We start from the raw sequence: 16670 nt of genomic DNA on the forward strand, positions 1-16670 counted from the left end.
TTCCAAATAACGGCTGTTTGACATTTCAGAGACCTAAGTCTAAAATACATCAGGTCATTTCTTGCATACTCAACATTCACATTATCCAGTGTAAGTGCACTACATACTCATTTTAACATAATTTCATTGTAAAAACAAAATGTGTGTTTCTGTAGGATCAACTGTAGCAGTTAAACTGGAGAGTATAGCTTCTAGAACAGCGCTGGTGAAGGATGTTCGTCAGTTGTCCCCACAGCATCAGACCTTTTCACTAGAGGCATTTCACTCTCTCCTGCTGCACTTTGCACCAAAACACACTGGGTTCTCCTTCCTTGGAATGTACAGCCGGTTAGTATGTTATGATGAAAGAATGAGCACCCTCTGAAACTAATGCACGCCAGCCCATCTTTCATTAAATTTGCAGCAAATGATTACAAGCTTATATATGTTTGAACAACAGCATTGCATAAAGCTCTCAAAAAATAAAATAAATTTGAATCACCACCACTTCAAAGAGCTTGAACAAAGAAATTAAAACCTTGGCAATCCAAATTTTTTCAAAACTGCATTATCTTGTTGTACCCTATGAACAGGTAGTAGGAATGTTTTATATTTTAATATTCTCTCACTATATATAAGTGTTTTCCACATTTTCTGTGTGTTGTTTTTTCTTCTGGGTTTATTCACATATGTACAACGTGTAATGGGTAGAAATTATACTTTTTTTACAGACTTCTCCTTGCGGCCCTGCACTTTAACCACAACTCCGACAGACAAGATGCTCAAACCAGTGATGGTGAGGCGCGTTATGCTGTTCGCTAACCTAGGTTCCGCAAAGGTGGCTGGGTAGTCTGTCCTGTTAAGGAAAAGCCATCATACAGTAAGCAGTTTAAGTTAGTTTTTTAAATATAATTAAGTAAATCAGACCACGAGTCTGCAATGACTGATCTAAACTTGTGCCTCCTTCCCCCAGCATATGCATCATCCCTCATGGAGTCTCTTAGAGTGGAATATTCAAGGTCAACACAGAGTCTACGAGAATCCAGCACTGTTCTGTTTTTAAATGCACCTGCACCCCTCTCCAGCTCCTACCAGAGGATCGACAAGGATGAGGCTGTTGGCTTATAAAAAGCACAGCATTCAAGATTCAACATACGATAACGCAGTGGTTCTCAAACTGGGGGCACTGAGGTGGTACCAGGGGGCCCCAGGTTAATGACTTCTTATAAAATAAAAACATCATCAATTCTGTGTAATTAAACCTCAGAAAAATAAGGCTTCTAACCAATACCACTACAGTGTGTGTGTGTGTAATAAAATTTGAAGTAAACAAAACATTACAAGTTTCGCAATGTTTTGTGTCATACACTTTCTTTGGGGGGGCACGAAGGGATGCCGACAAAGTTTGAGAACCACTGCCTTAACGCATTGCTGTGATAATCTCCCAAATTACTGAAGTTACTGAACAATTATGAAATGCTTTTAAACGGGTGTGATGGTATATTTCTCTCTAGGTGCTACATAAATAAAAACTTAATTTAATTTACCACACATGCAGATCTGCTTGGTATATATTTGATGTAAACTATGGTAAATGAAGACAAATAGTAATTTCTTTGTTTTATTCATCACCAAAATGGGGCCATTCAAAGACTTTATAAAGACCACCTTCCTCCGGAAACTGGCTTCTAATAGCGGACACAACACATGCAGGTAATGGCTTTCTGATGTGTCTGCCCAGAACACCATAGGCCCAGCGGACAACCTGCCTGTATGCTGTGTAGCGGTACTGTCTGGAGATGGGGACAAAATATTTAATTATTGTCTTATAACAGTGGCATCAAAAGTGTGATATACACAACTTGTAATTAAAACAAATTAATTCAGATTGTTTTAATATTCAAATTAGTTAAATTTACTATCCCTTACACACATCAAATTAGTTACATTTACTATCCCTTACACACATAGGTACTACATAAATTGGTAATAGTAAAACATTATCTCTGCCCTAAACCTACTCATTTCTGCTGGCATGGAGAGGTCCATGTTCCTGTCTAAAGTGCATGTAGGCTACCTGTAGCACATATGGATTTAGACAACACGCCTCAAAGCCCGGATGCAGAGTCAGGCACTGTACTTGAAGTCTGGGGGTGACGTTTTCCACCAATGCCCAGTATGCATCCAACTCCCTGCAGCACTGACTTTCCTCAGCTGTGACCATAGGCACACATTTCCCACACAAGCACCTATTAAACAAGAACGGGTTTCCGGTAAATGCTCCTGTCCCTCTCCTGCTGTGATGAGAAACAGCTGCATCACGTAACGTAAGTGGGGAGGGATATTAACGAATGACATTACACCTGCTCAACATTTACTAGTTTATGTTACTGGTAGGTAGCAACACTAGATGACCAGTACTTTCTTTGCTATTGCATGATTAATGATGATAATCTGTCCAAATTTATGATCTGAGCACATATTACATCTCGTTACCTGACGTGTATGAATCTATAAACACTGATCTCTCACCATGAAACCTGCCCAGTTCTCCACTGGTTCTCCTCACACCACAACTCAATTTGTCTCCTTTGACCGACCTGTCTAATCCTGGCTTGTCCCTGCTCTCTTGGCTGCATAACTGGCTCATAATTGTAAGGCTGTGGTCCGTCATATGAGTAAGAATAAACATTTACTACTTCCTCAGCATCCGAAAAACTGTCATTGCGATCCATCGTGCGCCTCTCGTGATGTCACTTCCAGTTTGGCGGTTTTTAGAGGCGGGTCTAAAAGTTTCTTACAAAAATGACCCCAGAAGCCTAATTAGTGCATTTAGAATACATTTTTTTTTTAAATCGATTTCCTACAGTATTTTTCTGTACTTTGAGTGAATGGGTGGTTTAACTTACAAGTTGCTCTTTAAACTCTGCTGCATGGCCATCAGCATGGACAAATCTACAAACATAACATGCAACTTGTCACAGAGCAAACAATATTTAGGATGCAGTACAAAAGGAACAAGCAAGAGTAGAGTTGAAACGTAAAAAAAAATGGTATACAAAAAATAGAATACACAAAAAATAGCTTAATTTTATGTTTTTCGGTTTACTTACTCATTATATATTGCACAGTGTCACTCACGTTTGTCAAAACCTTCTTTAAATAACTGTAATAAATTTTTTAAAGGAAAATAATAAGATGCAAGATTACGTTGTGAAGTGCATATGAAGTGATTGAATTAGCTTTTTAAACTCACCTGAGTTTACAACATCTCTGTCAGCAGCTCCATTCGAAAATGCAGAAATCTTGAGCTTATTTTCTATTATAGAGGGGTTATTTTGTCACTCCTGAAATCAGATAACAACTTTTTATCTATATTGATTTACGATAAAACCTTGTAATACTTTCAGCTAATTTTGACGCCCCATGTTAAGTTGCTACTGCCTAACGTAACAGTACATCCATAGACTGTGAGTACATCGCATATTTTAGGATAAACAAATTAACATAATTCCAATAATGCTTTGACACCCTTTACAACGCTTTTAAAACCTCCCATCGACACATTTAGATGTTCTCAATCGCCCAAACTTTCATAAACAAGCGCTAAAACTATAAAACTATATCATATAGGACAATTTAATCTTTTTCTATTTAATCTTTTATTTCACTTTTTTTTTAACTAATACACTAGTATTTTATTCTAACCCTAAGATTCTAAACCTGTATACATTTATTTGCTCTAATGAACACGCGGGTATTTTGAGTAATGTTCGTAATTTAACCGTTCAGGAGCCACATTCACTTACATAGTATTCTTTTGTCCTACTATGGAAGTGAATGGGGCTTAACAGTTAAATTACAAACATTCCTCAAAATATCTTACATTGTGTTCATCAGAACAAATACATTTATACCAGGTTGTAGCAACATGAGAAGGAGTAAATGATGACACCATTTTAATTTTTGGGTGAACTATTCCTTTACTGCTCAACGTGTTATGAAGCCATATGCACATGTTGTTTTTCCATTTCTGAGTTGGGTGTGTAAGTCACCAAATCCAACTTTATATTATCTTTTTATCTAAAATATAGTAAAATTTTGTTCTATTCCAAAATCCTACAACTGCCCAAATTGAAAACTTTTCTTTACAAAGAAAAGTTAAAGTAACATAGGGGCGGTTTCCCGGACAAGGATTAGTTTAATCCAGGACTAAGTCTTAGTTTAATTAGGAAATATAACTAGTTTTAACAAACATGCCTTACTAAAAACATTACATGTGTGCATTTTGAGGTAAAACAAAGGGTACTGATGTATTTTAAGATATGTCAGTGCAAGTTGTTTTCAGTTTGAAGAGCTCTTAAAAGTGTTTAGGTCTAGGACTAGTCTAATCCCTGTCCGGGAAACCGCCCCTTTGTGTTACAACTAATCCATACGTTTACAAGATAATGAAAGAAAAAAATGTAAATTTCATTAATCAAAATGAACTGTAAATACAATATCACATAATTGACAATTATGATTTTTTTTGTGTGTGTGGCCCTTTCAAAAATACTTTTCATATGCACTGATCCATAATAGAAAAATGCATATGAGGTAGACATGGATCGCTACAGTATGTGGATATCTGTTATACACAGAAACAACATTCACATCTAGCATGTATATAGAATAGTATTGAATTTTTTGTGTTTAAATAGAATTTTCCAGCAAGTGTTACAACCCTTTTAATTAACCCAACCCATGGGGTTATCTGTAATGTTTGCACTTCTGTCAGTTTAGCTAAATAAAAATATATCTGGACTTTATAAGGAATAAGTATATGCATGCACACTTAAAATCTAAGCTGAGCCAGTTCATATGAGTTGTACTACTCTCGAGATTTGTTTGAGAGGGAAGGAAATCCCTGAAAAATCAGCATAGAACAGCATCATTCCCATGCTGGTTTGGTGCTGGTTTAGCTGGTGGTCACCAGCATATCAGCACCAAAACACAAAATATGCTGGTCTTGCTGTATTTTTAGCAGGGCATGCATGCTCGAGTATTGAAGTTGCTTTATCGCATCAATAATGCGCCCTCGGCATTAAAATAACACAAACTAAAATGAACTCTAAAGAAGAGAAGTATGTTATATCTAAAAGCTGAGAGTGGGGGCTGTGCAGCTTTTTAGCATCACCTTTGCGCTTTGGTCTGCCCATTTGAGAGAGAGGGAGGGATAGAGAGAGGGTAATTTAAGCGGAGCAGCTAGGCTACTTGCGTCTCTGTGGCGCTTAGTGATCAACAGAAGACAAGCCGCTGGCCCTGCATGATGGAGCAGTCCATGGCAAAAAATCAATGCCGTATCGGCCCCCAACGTGCGTCAACTCGGCCCACCAGCAAAATGCCAACAGGGTCATTCCTAAAAAACAGACATTATAATTACGTTTTATTCCAACGTTATGATTACATTATTTTGACACCTAAATAAAACATCTCAAAAAATTTTTATTGTGGTCTGGTTTTATTTTCGTAGTAAACGGACGTGATATTTATGTTTTATTCCAACGTTATAATTATGTTATTTTAACACCTAAATAAAATGTCTCAAATTTTTTTTATTTTGGTCTGGTTTTGTTTTCGTAGTAAACAGACGTGAAATTTACGTTTTTGTACTACCTAAAAAAAACCTACTAATTAGGTGCTTTTACAACGTATTAAAAACATCCTTTTTTTGGTTACATTGGTTTTTTTAATTCAGAGTGTCGTTTTTAAAACGTTTTTAAAACGTTGTGGTGCATGATTACCTAATTAGAACCAAAATACAACGTTGTGAAATGTTGTAAAAACGTTTTGTGTTTGCTGGGTGGAGAATAGATGGAGAAAAGTAAACTTGCCGCAGGTGAATTCACCGTTGCTTGCTACTACATGAGGAGAAGCCGCTGGCTGGGCACTTGTTGAGTTATTTTTATTTATTATTGTGTGATTTTTAGGCATATTTATATAGCCTATATTTAAAGTTTATTGTTTCGGTTGTTTGTATTGTTAAAAGGCGTGAACATTAAAGCTTGATTTGAATTGGGGGGGGTCAGCGGTGTCGGGTCGGGTTCGGACAGATAATTCACGTTGATGTATCGGGTTACTTCGGGTCCGGGCTTTAAAAGCCACGGGCCGGGTCGGGTTGTAATTTTCAGGCCCGTTGAGAACTAACTGTTAATGAGTGAGTCATTGAGATTCAACTGATTCATTCAGTAAGGAAACACCTTGGTGTGTTTCTCTGAGATGCAATTACAGTGCTCTGGCTTAGTTTTCAACTATTTTCATTAGTGAAATGTGAAAAACAGGCAAAATGTTCTCTAAAATGTACATCACTTAATATTAACTTCTTGTTTATTAAACTTATAAAATCAAAATCACATTTGTTATCATGCTAATACTGCACTGAAGAAAGAAAAACGAAGAAAAATGAAGAAATGAGAAATGAAAAAAGGCTTCATGTGATATTACATTAGATTAACTATATTAAATTATATAAACCAAGTAACCGACTAAATCACAGTGAAAGCATTAAAATCTAAATCCGCACCCGCACTAGTCTAATCTACAAGACTAACGTAACGTTAACTGTTAACACGTAGTGTATGCGTACACTCTATGGGGGTGTGTGAGAGATATACTACGGTATTAAACAAGCTAGGAAAACGCGTAGACTGTATAAAACGGGTCAACGCTATAATGTTAATCGCTAACATGGCAGACTACATCAGTGACAAAAGTACATTGGTACACATGTACACAATCTTATTTTTTTGTTTAGATGATTTATTAATGACTCAGCATCATCTATATTAAAAAGAAAATAATCACTTCATCCATTGTTTAAAACGTGAATAAAATAACATTGACTTACTGGAGTGGAGTTCCACAACTATTCAAAAACTTTGTTATCTACCATCGGACTGTGCGTCGGTGGTGAGGTAAAAGGGGTGCTGGCAGTGGACCAAACCACTGTGAGGCAAGTGAGGGGGGAATCAAAATGTATAAAACGTTTTTTTGTTGTTGCTCCGTTTGCATTTGTATTATTTTACTTCTTACACAACTATTTTAAGTATTATAAGTCATTCAATTATTTTCAATAGACATATATTAATGATATTTCAGGGGGGGACAACCAGGACCCCCCCCCCCCCCCCGATTTCCACCTATGAGCTCTGCTGTAATCTCCTCTTGGCCATTGTTACACGAAGACTCCATGCTCCCAAGCAATGCAACTGGGTTTGCCATGTGGCTGGTTCCCCAGATACTGTAGCACAGGTTATAGAAAGGCCAGCGACTTCAACTTGCTGATAACCTGCGATTTCTCTCTCATATAGCCACGCTCGGGCATTTTTTTCTTGGGAAGCTCCCTGGTCTCAATTTCGTTCCAGTTTGCAGACATGTTGTCGTCGGCGTTGTTATCGTCTATTGTTTCAACTCCTTCTCGCCACTGGTGGTCTTGACCCTTTCCCACTGCAGCCATGTGGTGGTGTTCTGTTCTAGAGGAGCTATTTCCACTTCTTTGTAACAGCACTTAACACAGACACGATACATACAATCCTTTCTTAGAGGATCACACATGATGGATGCCAACAACTCTGAAATACTTGCCACTTTTAAATAGTTTCTCCACAAGCATCTAGATGTTTTCGTAGGCGCATGTGTTCACTTGTTTTAGGTTCCATTATGTAGAAGGGGTGCAAGCGCACAAACTGTCTGAATGACAGTGTGAGTTCCTTTTGGGTTTCTTTTTTGTAATGTAAATGTAACTCTTTCATTGTTTTTTGTAGGACTCTCCTTTGAACTTTCTCTTTATTTTGTCAGTGTGTCCACTTTTCCTGGTAGTAGTCTACTATTTTCATCCCTACTCAGGGGGTGAGTAACCTGCGCCTTCTTTATTGCAGAAAGCTTCTTGGCTCCCTGTGACTTGCGTTTCTCAAGGATGTTCACTACTCTTGTTTTGTTAACCCTTTGCAAACTTTTTGTAGTTTCTCATTTTTTTGTTTAGATGGAGCAAGTTGCCTTTTAAGTTTGACTATTTCATCCTTAAGTTTACTTTTTTGTTTCCACATGGTTCATCTACCCCAGAAAGAAATGATGACAAAGTGGCTGGACGTTGAGGGTCAACTGGCTCTCTGGACTGGGGTTCCTCAAGATTAGACTCATTCATTGAGACTGGAGTGTCGTTCATTACTTTATTAATCTGCTTTAATCTTTCCCTCCGATTCCTCTGGTTTAACTTCCACTGCTTCCTTTTCTTCTTTGCGGCAGAAGGGGTCATCTGCTGTACAGGCTTTTTGGCAACTGGCCTTGATTTGTAGTAGCTATACACAATAATAATGCAGGTTGTAATCATAATTTCCTTACAATAATATTTTCTAAATATTAGAGTAAATCTATAAAATTATAATGCTTCATAAACAATGCTTGTTACTGACACATTATCATTCCACTGAGTCATCACTATAATACCTTGCTTTTTTTCCAAGATACTCAGCCCTAGCTTCTGCATCTGCGTTTATCCTGGCTCTGAACCATCTCTGCTTCTCACAGAGGCATCTGTAAGGACAGACTTGACCTTAAAAAATCAGAAGCTATACTAAAGCTTTAATAAAATGTTGATATATTAATAAATATGATTACATTGTTCATGATTTGACCATTAACATTACATTAAATGATAATGACCCATTTGACTCATTGAATCATATGAAATCAAGATAAGTGGCAGCAAAAATATGGCAAAAAACATAACATTAAAGCTCCCGTTCTTTCTATGTTTTTGAAGCTTTGATTGTATTAACAGTGAGCAATATAACATGTGTTCATGTTTCATGTTTAAAAAAACACGGTATTTTTCACACAATTGACTTAACTGTACTTAACACGCACTATGATGTGCTTCCTTAACATTGAACAATGGTCCGTGTGAATCAGATCTCGGCGGGTGTAGTGCGCGTCATAGGAATTTAACGAGGCTTCGAGGCAGAATTTTTGCCTCAAGGAATTGTTTGAATCGAGTTAATTGAGTAACTCGATGAATCGTTTCTGCCCTAATATAAACTCATAATTACTCCAGCTCGCGTTTGAATGCAGCAGAGAGACTCGCCCACCGTCTCATAGACCACACCCTCAAAGTATTAAGGACAGAACCGGTCGAAAGTGGACAAAAGAGATAGATTTAAATACCAGGTGTAAACGTGATGTGTCTCTCTTGTCCACTTGTGATCCGATCGATGAAAACACATCTTAATTCCAAGTGTAAACAGCACCTTAAAGTGTCCAGTTGATCAGATAAGACAACTGGCCAACATCTTTTATGGCCGACCTCCGTGCCAAAGCAGAGAAGAAGAGGACATTTTGATTGGCCCACACCATCTCTGCTTCTCATCCTTTCAAACCCCCTCACCATCTCATGAAGGCAGGGTGGTTGTAAACATTCCTTAAGGAAAAGCATTTTTCAAAATATTGGCTAAACCAAAGGAAAATTCTTTATCGTTCCACCACCTTCCTTCACCCATTGACTTCATACTCATTTAACTAGCATTTTGAATTAAATCTCTGTGTTATGAAACTATTCAAATAATCACAGTTATTAAAACTTCTTCCACCCTGAAGCTATTTTGGGGATTTTCGCCTGGATTTGGCCTACCCAATTTCAAAAGCTTCCCATACCCACATGCAGAGGTTTACATACAAAAGTTTGGTATCATTTTATAGGAAACCCTTTGAAATTACATAAAACACTGTTGAAAGTGCTAAACATGGTTGTATGTGATGTCAGGCCTCTAATAAACACAAAAATAAATAGGCGCTTTTTATGTTTTTTTTCTAAAGTTTTTATTTGAAAGTATATAACTCTGGTCCTGGGTATCTCAGGTCCCTGCAGACAGTTTTGTTTGATTCCAGCAATTGTCAGCTTACAGAGGAAAAAGGAATTTTTTCTCTATCATAATATATGCAAAAGTTATTTTACTCCAACTGATGGGAGAAATAATACGCTTATGGTGTAAAATTTCTGCCAAAAAACATTTGAAGTGCTACCATAACCACATACAGTGGAATAAATGCAATTTCTTTATATCATTTTAAAGAAAACCCTTTGAAGTTACATAAAAAGCTGCTGTTTGTGACAAATATTGTTATTTATGTTGTTTTTCATATGATGAAACACCAAATTTTCTTTTTTATGTGGTAAACACTGTCTTTGATAGTGTATAACTCTGGTTCTGGATGCTCTAGCACAGTGGTTTTCAATCTTGTCCTAGGGGACCCACAGCTCTGCATATTTTGTATGTCTCCCTTAACTGACACACCCAGTTCTGTTCATGGATCTCTCCCTTAATGAGCTGATGATCTGAATCAGGTGTGTTAGATAAGGGAGACATGCAAAACGTGCAGGACAGTAGGTCCCCTAGGACAAGATTGAAAACCACTGCTCTAGCAGACTGCAGACAGTTCTGGGCCCGGTTCCCCGATAACGTTCACTCTTAGCGTGCTAAGAAGACTCAAAAAGATATATCTTACCAAAGTTGTTTATGTTCCTAAGTGTGTTCCCCGAAGTGTCTCTTAGGAAGCTTCTTAACACGCTGCCTCTAAGTTCGACGTACAATGGCGCTGTCCCAAGTGAAGGTGCTGAATTATTTGCGATCGATCACTCAGGGATCGATTTTCCACTACACTCGAAGGTGCTTTACGCCGTTAAGAAAGACAACACGTTATATACAAATGGAACATTACTCAAATTATTCCAGTCACATTTATTTTAACATAATTTAAGTTATCCGTAAAATATAGACTATTCATTAAATGATCAAATTGTCAGTAATACGGTCGCTATTTATCCACCCTCCTTATCCCGTTGTGCCACTTGTGCCGCTTCTTGACAAGGGTTTTGACTTTAAAAAAATATGTAATACACTTTTATACGAATGTTAATGTACTTAACAATCAGAATTGATTGGCAAGCAGCTGCAGTATTTCTGTTTAATTCGGTAGGCTATTGCTTACCATTAATGTTTTCAATAAAAAGCAACCTAGTTAGATAGAGAATATGGTCTGAGAAGATCTAGCAGCTCCATAATGAGTTGTCTTGGAAGGCGATTTTTTTATTTAGTCACGTCAGGCAAAATGTCAAAAGGTTTAAGGGTTGACGAATAAAAAATTGGCATGGACTAAACAGTTACGGGGCCGGTGTTGTGTGGAAGTCTGTTTCCCCTATGTTTCCTTTTAGTGTAGTGTTTTTATAGCATTTTTATCACATTATACATTTATTCTTTATATACATTGAAAGTTTTAATGGCTACTGAGATGTATGTGTGTGCATTTATGTAATGTATCTTGACTGTTCTTGATTATAAGTCAATTATTTTTACAGTATGAATCATATTATATGTATAATATATAATAATTATGTTTGGAAACATAACATTTTTAAAACAAACAGTAGAGAAAAAAGAAAAGAAAAAGACAGGCTATATGTTAAAAGACATAAAACTGTCAAATATGAAATATTTAATAAATTGTATAATAGAACACATGATATTATTGCTTTTTAGTGTAACCAATTGAAATCTTTAATCTTTCTAAATAAATTATAAATGTAAGGTGATGAAAACGCAATAAACATAGAGGGAACAGACTTCAATGAGGAACAAACACCGGCGCCGTCTTTGATTCATTAGTTCTGATACCAAATAAAGTCAACTGCATAAATAGTCCTGTATCCATTGCAAACATATTTTATTATAAGTCTTAAAAATGTCCATAACATAAAATCATTGTCAGCATACCATAGTTTGACTTGTACTGCGCTGCGCTGATTTCTAAAGACTGCGGCGATAGCGTTTTGCGCTCAAACAATGGTAAGAGAGAGCTTACGAATGGTCCAGACCAACCTTACGAAAGTGTGACTTACAGAAGAAATACTTAGCGTACGAACCTTTTGGGAATCGTGCCATAGAGTTAAGAGAGAGGTTAAGGAATAGGTTAAGAACTACTTAACGATAAGAACATTTTGGGGAACCGGGCCCTGGTTGTTAGCAGCAGCAGACAGTAAACACCCAAAAAAAGAATGAACTCTTTATCATGTCGCATTCAAAAGATATTCTTATTTTACTGAAGGGTGCGGAAATACATTTTTCATAAAAATATAAATTTTTTGTTTTGCACATATAATAAAAAGCTAGGGATTAATTATGCAAACAACCAAAGAAAATGCTGTGAATGGACTCATTGTTTAGAGTAGGACCTAAAATAAAAGATGGTGTATCATTTGTGGCAATATGTGAAATCTGAGGCAGTCCACACTCAAGTTTCCCATATGTTTACAAAAGACCATTTTTTACCTTATTATTCATTCGATGATTGTTGAATATGTGTTGATATTAGAACAAAAATAATGCTGTAGCCTTATTCCTGAGAGTGAGAGCTTTCATTTGATATAAGACTTGCCCATGTTTGTCATTTTTGAAAAATATGAAATATGTGAATATTATATGATATCAAAAAATATTGGGGGGGGGGGGTGATAGTGTAAATTAAGTGTAAATAACTTTCTTACAGTAAAAGATATGTCAAAGTGATGCATATCTGCAGAAAGTAGAGACTCTAAGCTTTCAAACAGTATCTCATATGTGTTACTGGGGTCCATGAAGGAGCATTAAAGATTAAAAGAATCTTTTATATTAAGTCAAAATACGAAATTTTGGACCCGGGACAGGGTCCTCAGGGTTGAAGAGGTTAACATATGAATGAATGAATTAATGGATGTTTGATATGGTAACATTTTGCTGTCACTTTTTACACTCAGGACAATGCCAATGGTATTTCAGAAAGGGTTTGGTAAGTGGAAAATGCATTATTTGGGTTATTAGAAATAAGGTTTTCATTTTACCAGAAACAGAAAACATTCTGCCATAAATTCAACTCAGTCACGTGTATTTTCAATTTTTTGCATTTTAGTTTCTATCTGTTTCTATTTTTCAGTATTTTAGTATCAGTTAATAGTGTTTTTAGTTTTCTTGTTCATCTTTTGTTAATAAATTCCATTTTATTACCACTGTGTCTTCCTTGTGTTGATAATACAGTTAAAGGGTACTACAAGCTGGTCCGAATCACACAAAATCCTTCAGATAAATTAGATCATTCAACAAATAACAAAATATGTAAATTAGACGGAAGTTGTCATATATTTAGATCATTCTTATTGTTAAAGTGAAATTCTTTAGCTGGTGTCCCGAAGTAAAAGGGGGAGGGGTCATCTGCACACACGCACACTTAAGGTGTAACCTCTAGTGTCCTGTGTATGGCATACTAACCAATGGTTGCCCATGTGAAAATCACTAAATTAATTTGTGCCCTTGTCAAAATTACTATCTAAAAGTTTACAAATGTTAATTAAAAACTAGATTGTTATGCATTGTCATTCTGGACAAACGGATGACATGTCCTGGCTAACAGTTTTTTGCTATCCAAAAATGACGAAACAAATATTCTTCTTCATAATCAGGCACTAACTTAACCACCTATGGAAAACTACAACTTAGCTATCATCACTTAAGGTAATCTTTTAGATTAAAAAGATAGTTTTTTAATATAAAAACATTATAAATGTTTAATTAGTGTTAGCCAAAAGGACACATGATTTTACTACAAAGTGCACCAGTGACCGAAAAGGTAAAAAATCAACATTTTAAGAGACACTTACTGACCTTTGCACATGTTCTGGTGCTCCTTAAGGTTCTTTTTGATACAATATTGTCACATGACATTCCAAAATGCAATATGGGCAAAAATGGTCATTGATGTCTGTTATCCAGGAATGACATCAGAGAAATTACAATTTGAGGACAAAAGTACACAGCTTAGGAGGTACTGACATAGTAGGTACAAATTGCCTTCAAGCTTCCTCAATTTCACAGTTCTCCAAAAATGCAAGAAAGGGATTCCAGATCTCTTTCAATTCGGCTGATTTCTTTTTCATTGTGTATGTTAACTTTTCAAGGATAAAGCATGCTGATAGTTCTTTCAGCCAGCGACCAACAGAAGGGCTCTTAACATCTTTCCAAAAGAGAGAAATCAAACGTCTAGCTTACACTAAAATAGGTGTAATTTTCCTCTCTTTGCTGTTTAACATATTTCATTGTAGGATAATATAAAAATTCTAGACTTTTTAAGCACATGTGCTAAACAAATTGCTATTGTTAAATGCTTATATCTTCTGTCTGCAAACGTTGATTCATACCAAAATGTTTTTTTTTGCATAGTTGTGTTTGACACATGAAAACTTCTTGGGTTACGTTACATATGTAATTGTTGTTCCATGAGAAGGGAACGAGACGCTGTGTCTCCCTTGCCATACTTCTTGCTTCCCTGTAACGCCGTCTTCGGCAATATTTCAGATAGCGATATACTTCCTGGCTCCTGCGTCACCCTGTCTTTGTCATTAAGCCTCCCATTGGTTGAATTTGATATACACATTCAGTCACACTTACCCCTGGAGACATGACAATGCGATGTTCAGCGTCTGATACTTTGCACCCCTCAATTTCAGGTATAAATCTCATTGCTATTGCGAACGGTTCCATTGCTTAAACAAATAGCATTGGTGAGAGAGGGCACCCCTGACGAGTACCTCTTGTGATTTTAAAAGCATATGATATTATATAGTTGGTGGAGACCATTGGGTCAGTATAGAGTTTTTCAATCCATTTTCGAAAGTAATTACCAAAGCCAAGGTGAGATAACACATCTGTAGGAGCCATTTTGTTGATATCCACTAGGTGGCACTTGGTGAGCTATATAATTAATGACAAGTCTAATGACTGACAGGTGTTGTTGGGGAGGAAGCATACGGTTTTTTACCATGACAACTGGTAGCGTGCGGGGAGATAAGTTACATTGTTTGTTTTTGATATGATATGGCTTTTGAAGATATGGATTATAAATGGCTGTTCTTGAAGAATGGTTTGAATGAAGCAATAAAGAACTGTCTTTAATCTTATTCCCGACTGCATGGTCCTTTTAATCACACGTCAAATACCTTCTACATTTCCCAACGTTACAGCTTATTGGAAGCCGTAAAAACGGCAAATAAATAACCCCATTCCACTCTGTCAAATGCTTTTTCAGCATCTAAAAACAGTATAGCAGTGTCAGGGGTTCCCTCCTTCACGTGTATCAAATTCAACACCCTTCTGACAATATGGAAAGCTTGACGGTTTTTCACAAAATCATTCTGATCCAGGTTGATTACCGTCAGGAGTACTGGTTCCAGTCTTCTAGCCAGTACATTAGCGATTATTTTAGCATCTGTTTTAATCAGAGAAATCGGTCTATACGATGTGCAATTGGTAGGGGACTTACTGGGTTTCAAAATAAGTTATCAGCGGGTTCCTCATGCTGCGTTCAAACCAGCCGTGGTATAGGCGTCAAGCATGAGTGATGTCAATGTTAAGTCAATGTTAAGACGCGTTGACGCGCATCTGGAGGTCTCGCAGCACGAATGAGGCGTTTAGTGCGGCGCGGTACACGCGAATCTGCCTCATTTGCGCGTCTAGTTTGCGCGGATGGCATGAATTGAGCATTGCCGCGGCCAAAGCCTGGTTTGTTTGACTAGTGTGATCGCCCTGTAAGGCATGTTTGTTAAAACAACTTAAATGTGCCCACATAACCAAAGCCTGGGATAAACTGTATGACTTTTGGCTGTCCAAGTGGTTTCATAGATTGCCATTGTGAAACAATCGTTGGTTGGTTTATCGCGCCGCGGCCGGGTTGCAGAGGTGGGCTGGAACGTGGTTCACTTGTGCTCAGGCGCAGAAGGCTGTGGTGTGAGCATAATCGCGCCTGAGCGCGATTCAAAAGGTGAAGACGTCAGTTGCGCGACCACTCACCTTCATCTGCCTCCGTAAAAACCTTTTGATGCGAGCAGCGGGGTTACGTGAATGTCCGAGCTGCACACGTGAGAGATCAACTAAGCAATATTGATGACATGTGAGAGGGCTGTCTGTAATCGCGCACCAAATGACTTAGAATAAAAAACACAGACTTATCATTACGGTGGGTTCCAATGTTAAGAGAGAGTTTTACTTCCTGTTTTTTTCAAAACAATCGCATCTTAATGACGAAAGCGCGCCTGGACTCGGATCGTTAAAAAGTACAGTGTGAGTGCGTGCACCTGGGGGAGTAGGGAGGGGTGACAATCGCGCTGGGGCATGGTTTGGTTTGGATAATGTGAGTGCACCCTAAATTTCGATCGTGACCCCCTAATCATCAAAAGACCATCATCACCAGACAAGACCCTATGTAAAGATCATTATGTAGACAATGATCCATTCTTCACAGGCTTAGACTACAAAGCTAATATACTGTATGCACAGAAAAACTCAAATACATAATGGTAAAATAATTTCTACATGTACTGTAAATGGTTATATTCACATAGGTTATACTTGATTCCTTCATATTTTTGATTACTTAAATCTTCTTCAGTGTGTAAAAGTCAGCAGGGTAGGGCTTCTCCAGGTGAATGTTAAAGGCTCTGAGTACCATGAGAGGGCTGCCTTCCTCAGAGAATGTGGAGAGCAGCACATAAAAGTCTTAAATAAAAGTATTTCAAGTTGTTAAAAGTTTGTTTTGTAATACAAATCTTGTTTACATTGATTGTATGTTTTATTGTA

At 37.2% G+C, this 16670-nt stretch overlaps 1 long non-coding RNA gene across 1 annotated transcript; it reads left to right on the forward strand.

The window, feature by feature from the left end:
• Positions 1 to 159: 159 nt before the first annotated feature.
• LOC135718522 (uncharacterized) lies at positions 160 to 1522 on the forward strand. Its single transcript, XR_012337746.1, has 3 exons — positions 160 to 327; positions 711 to 859; positions 953 to 1522. It is a non-coding gene; the product is annotated as an uncharacterized lncRNA (long non-coding RNA).
• Positions 1523 to 16670: the final 15148 nt, after the last annotated feature.

Source organism: Paramisgurnus dabryanus, chromosome 10 (genome assembly GCF_030506205.2).
Source record: "Paramisgurnus dabryanus chromosome 10, PD_genome_1.1, whole genome shotgun sequence".
In the NCBI taxonomy this organism is placed as follows: domain Eukaryota; kingdom Metazoa; phylum Chordata; class Actinopteri; order Cypriniformes; family Cobitidae; genus Paramisgurnus; species Paramisgurnus dabryanus.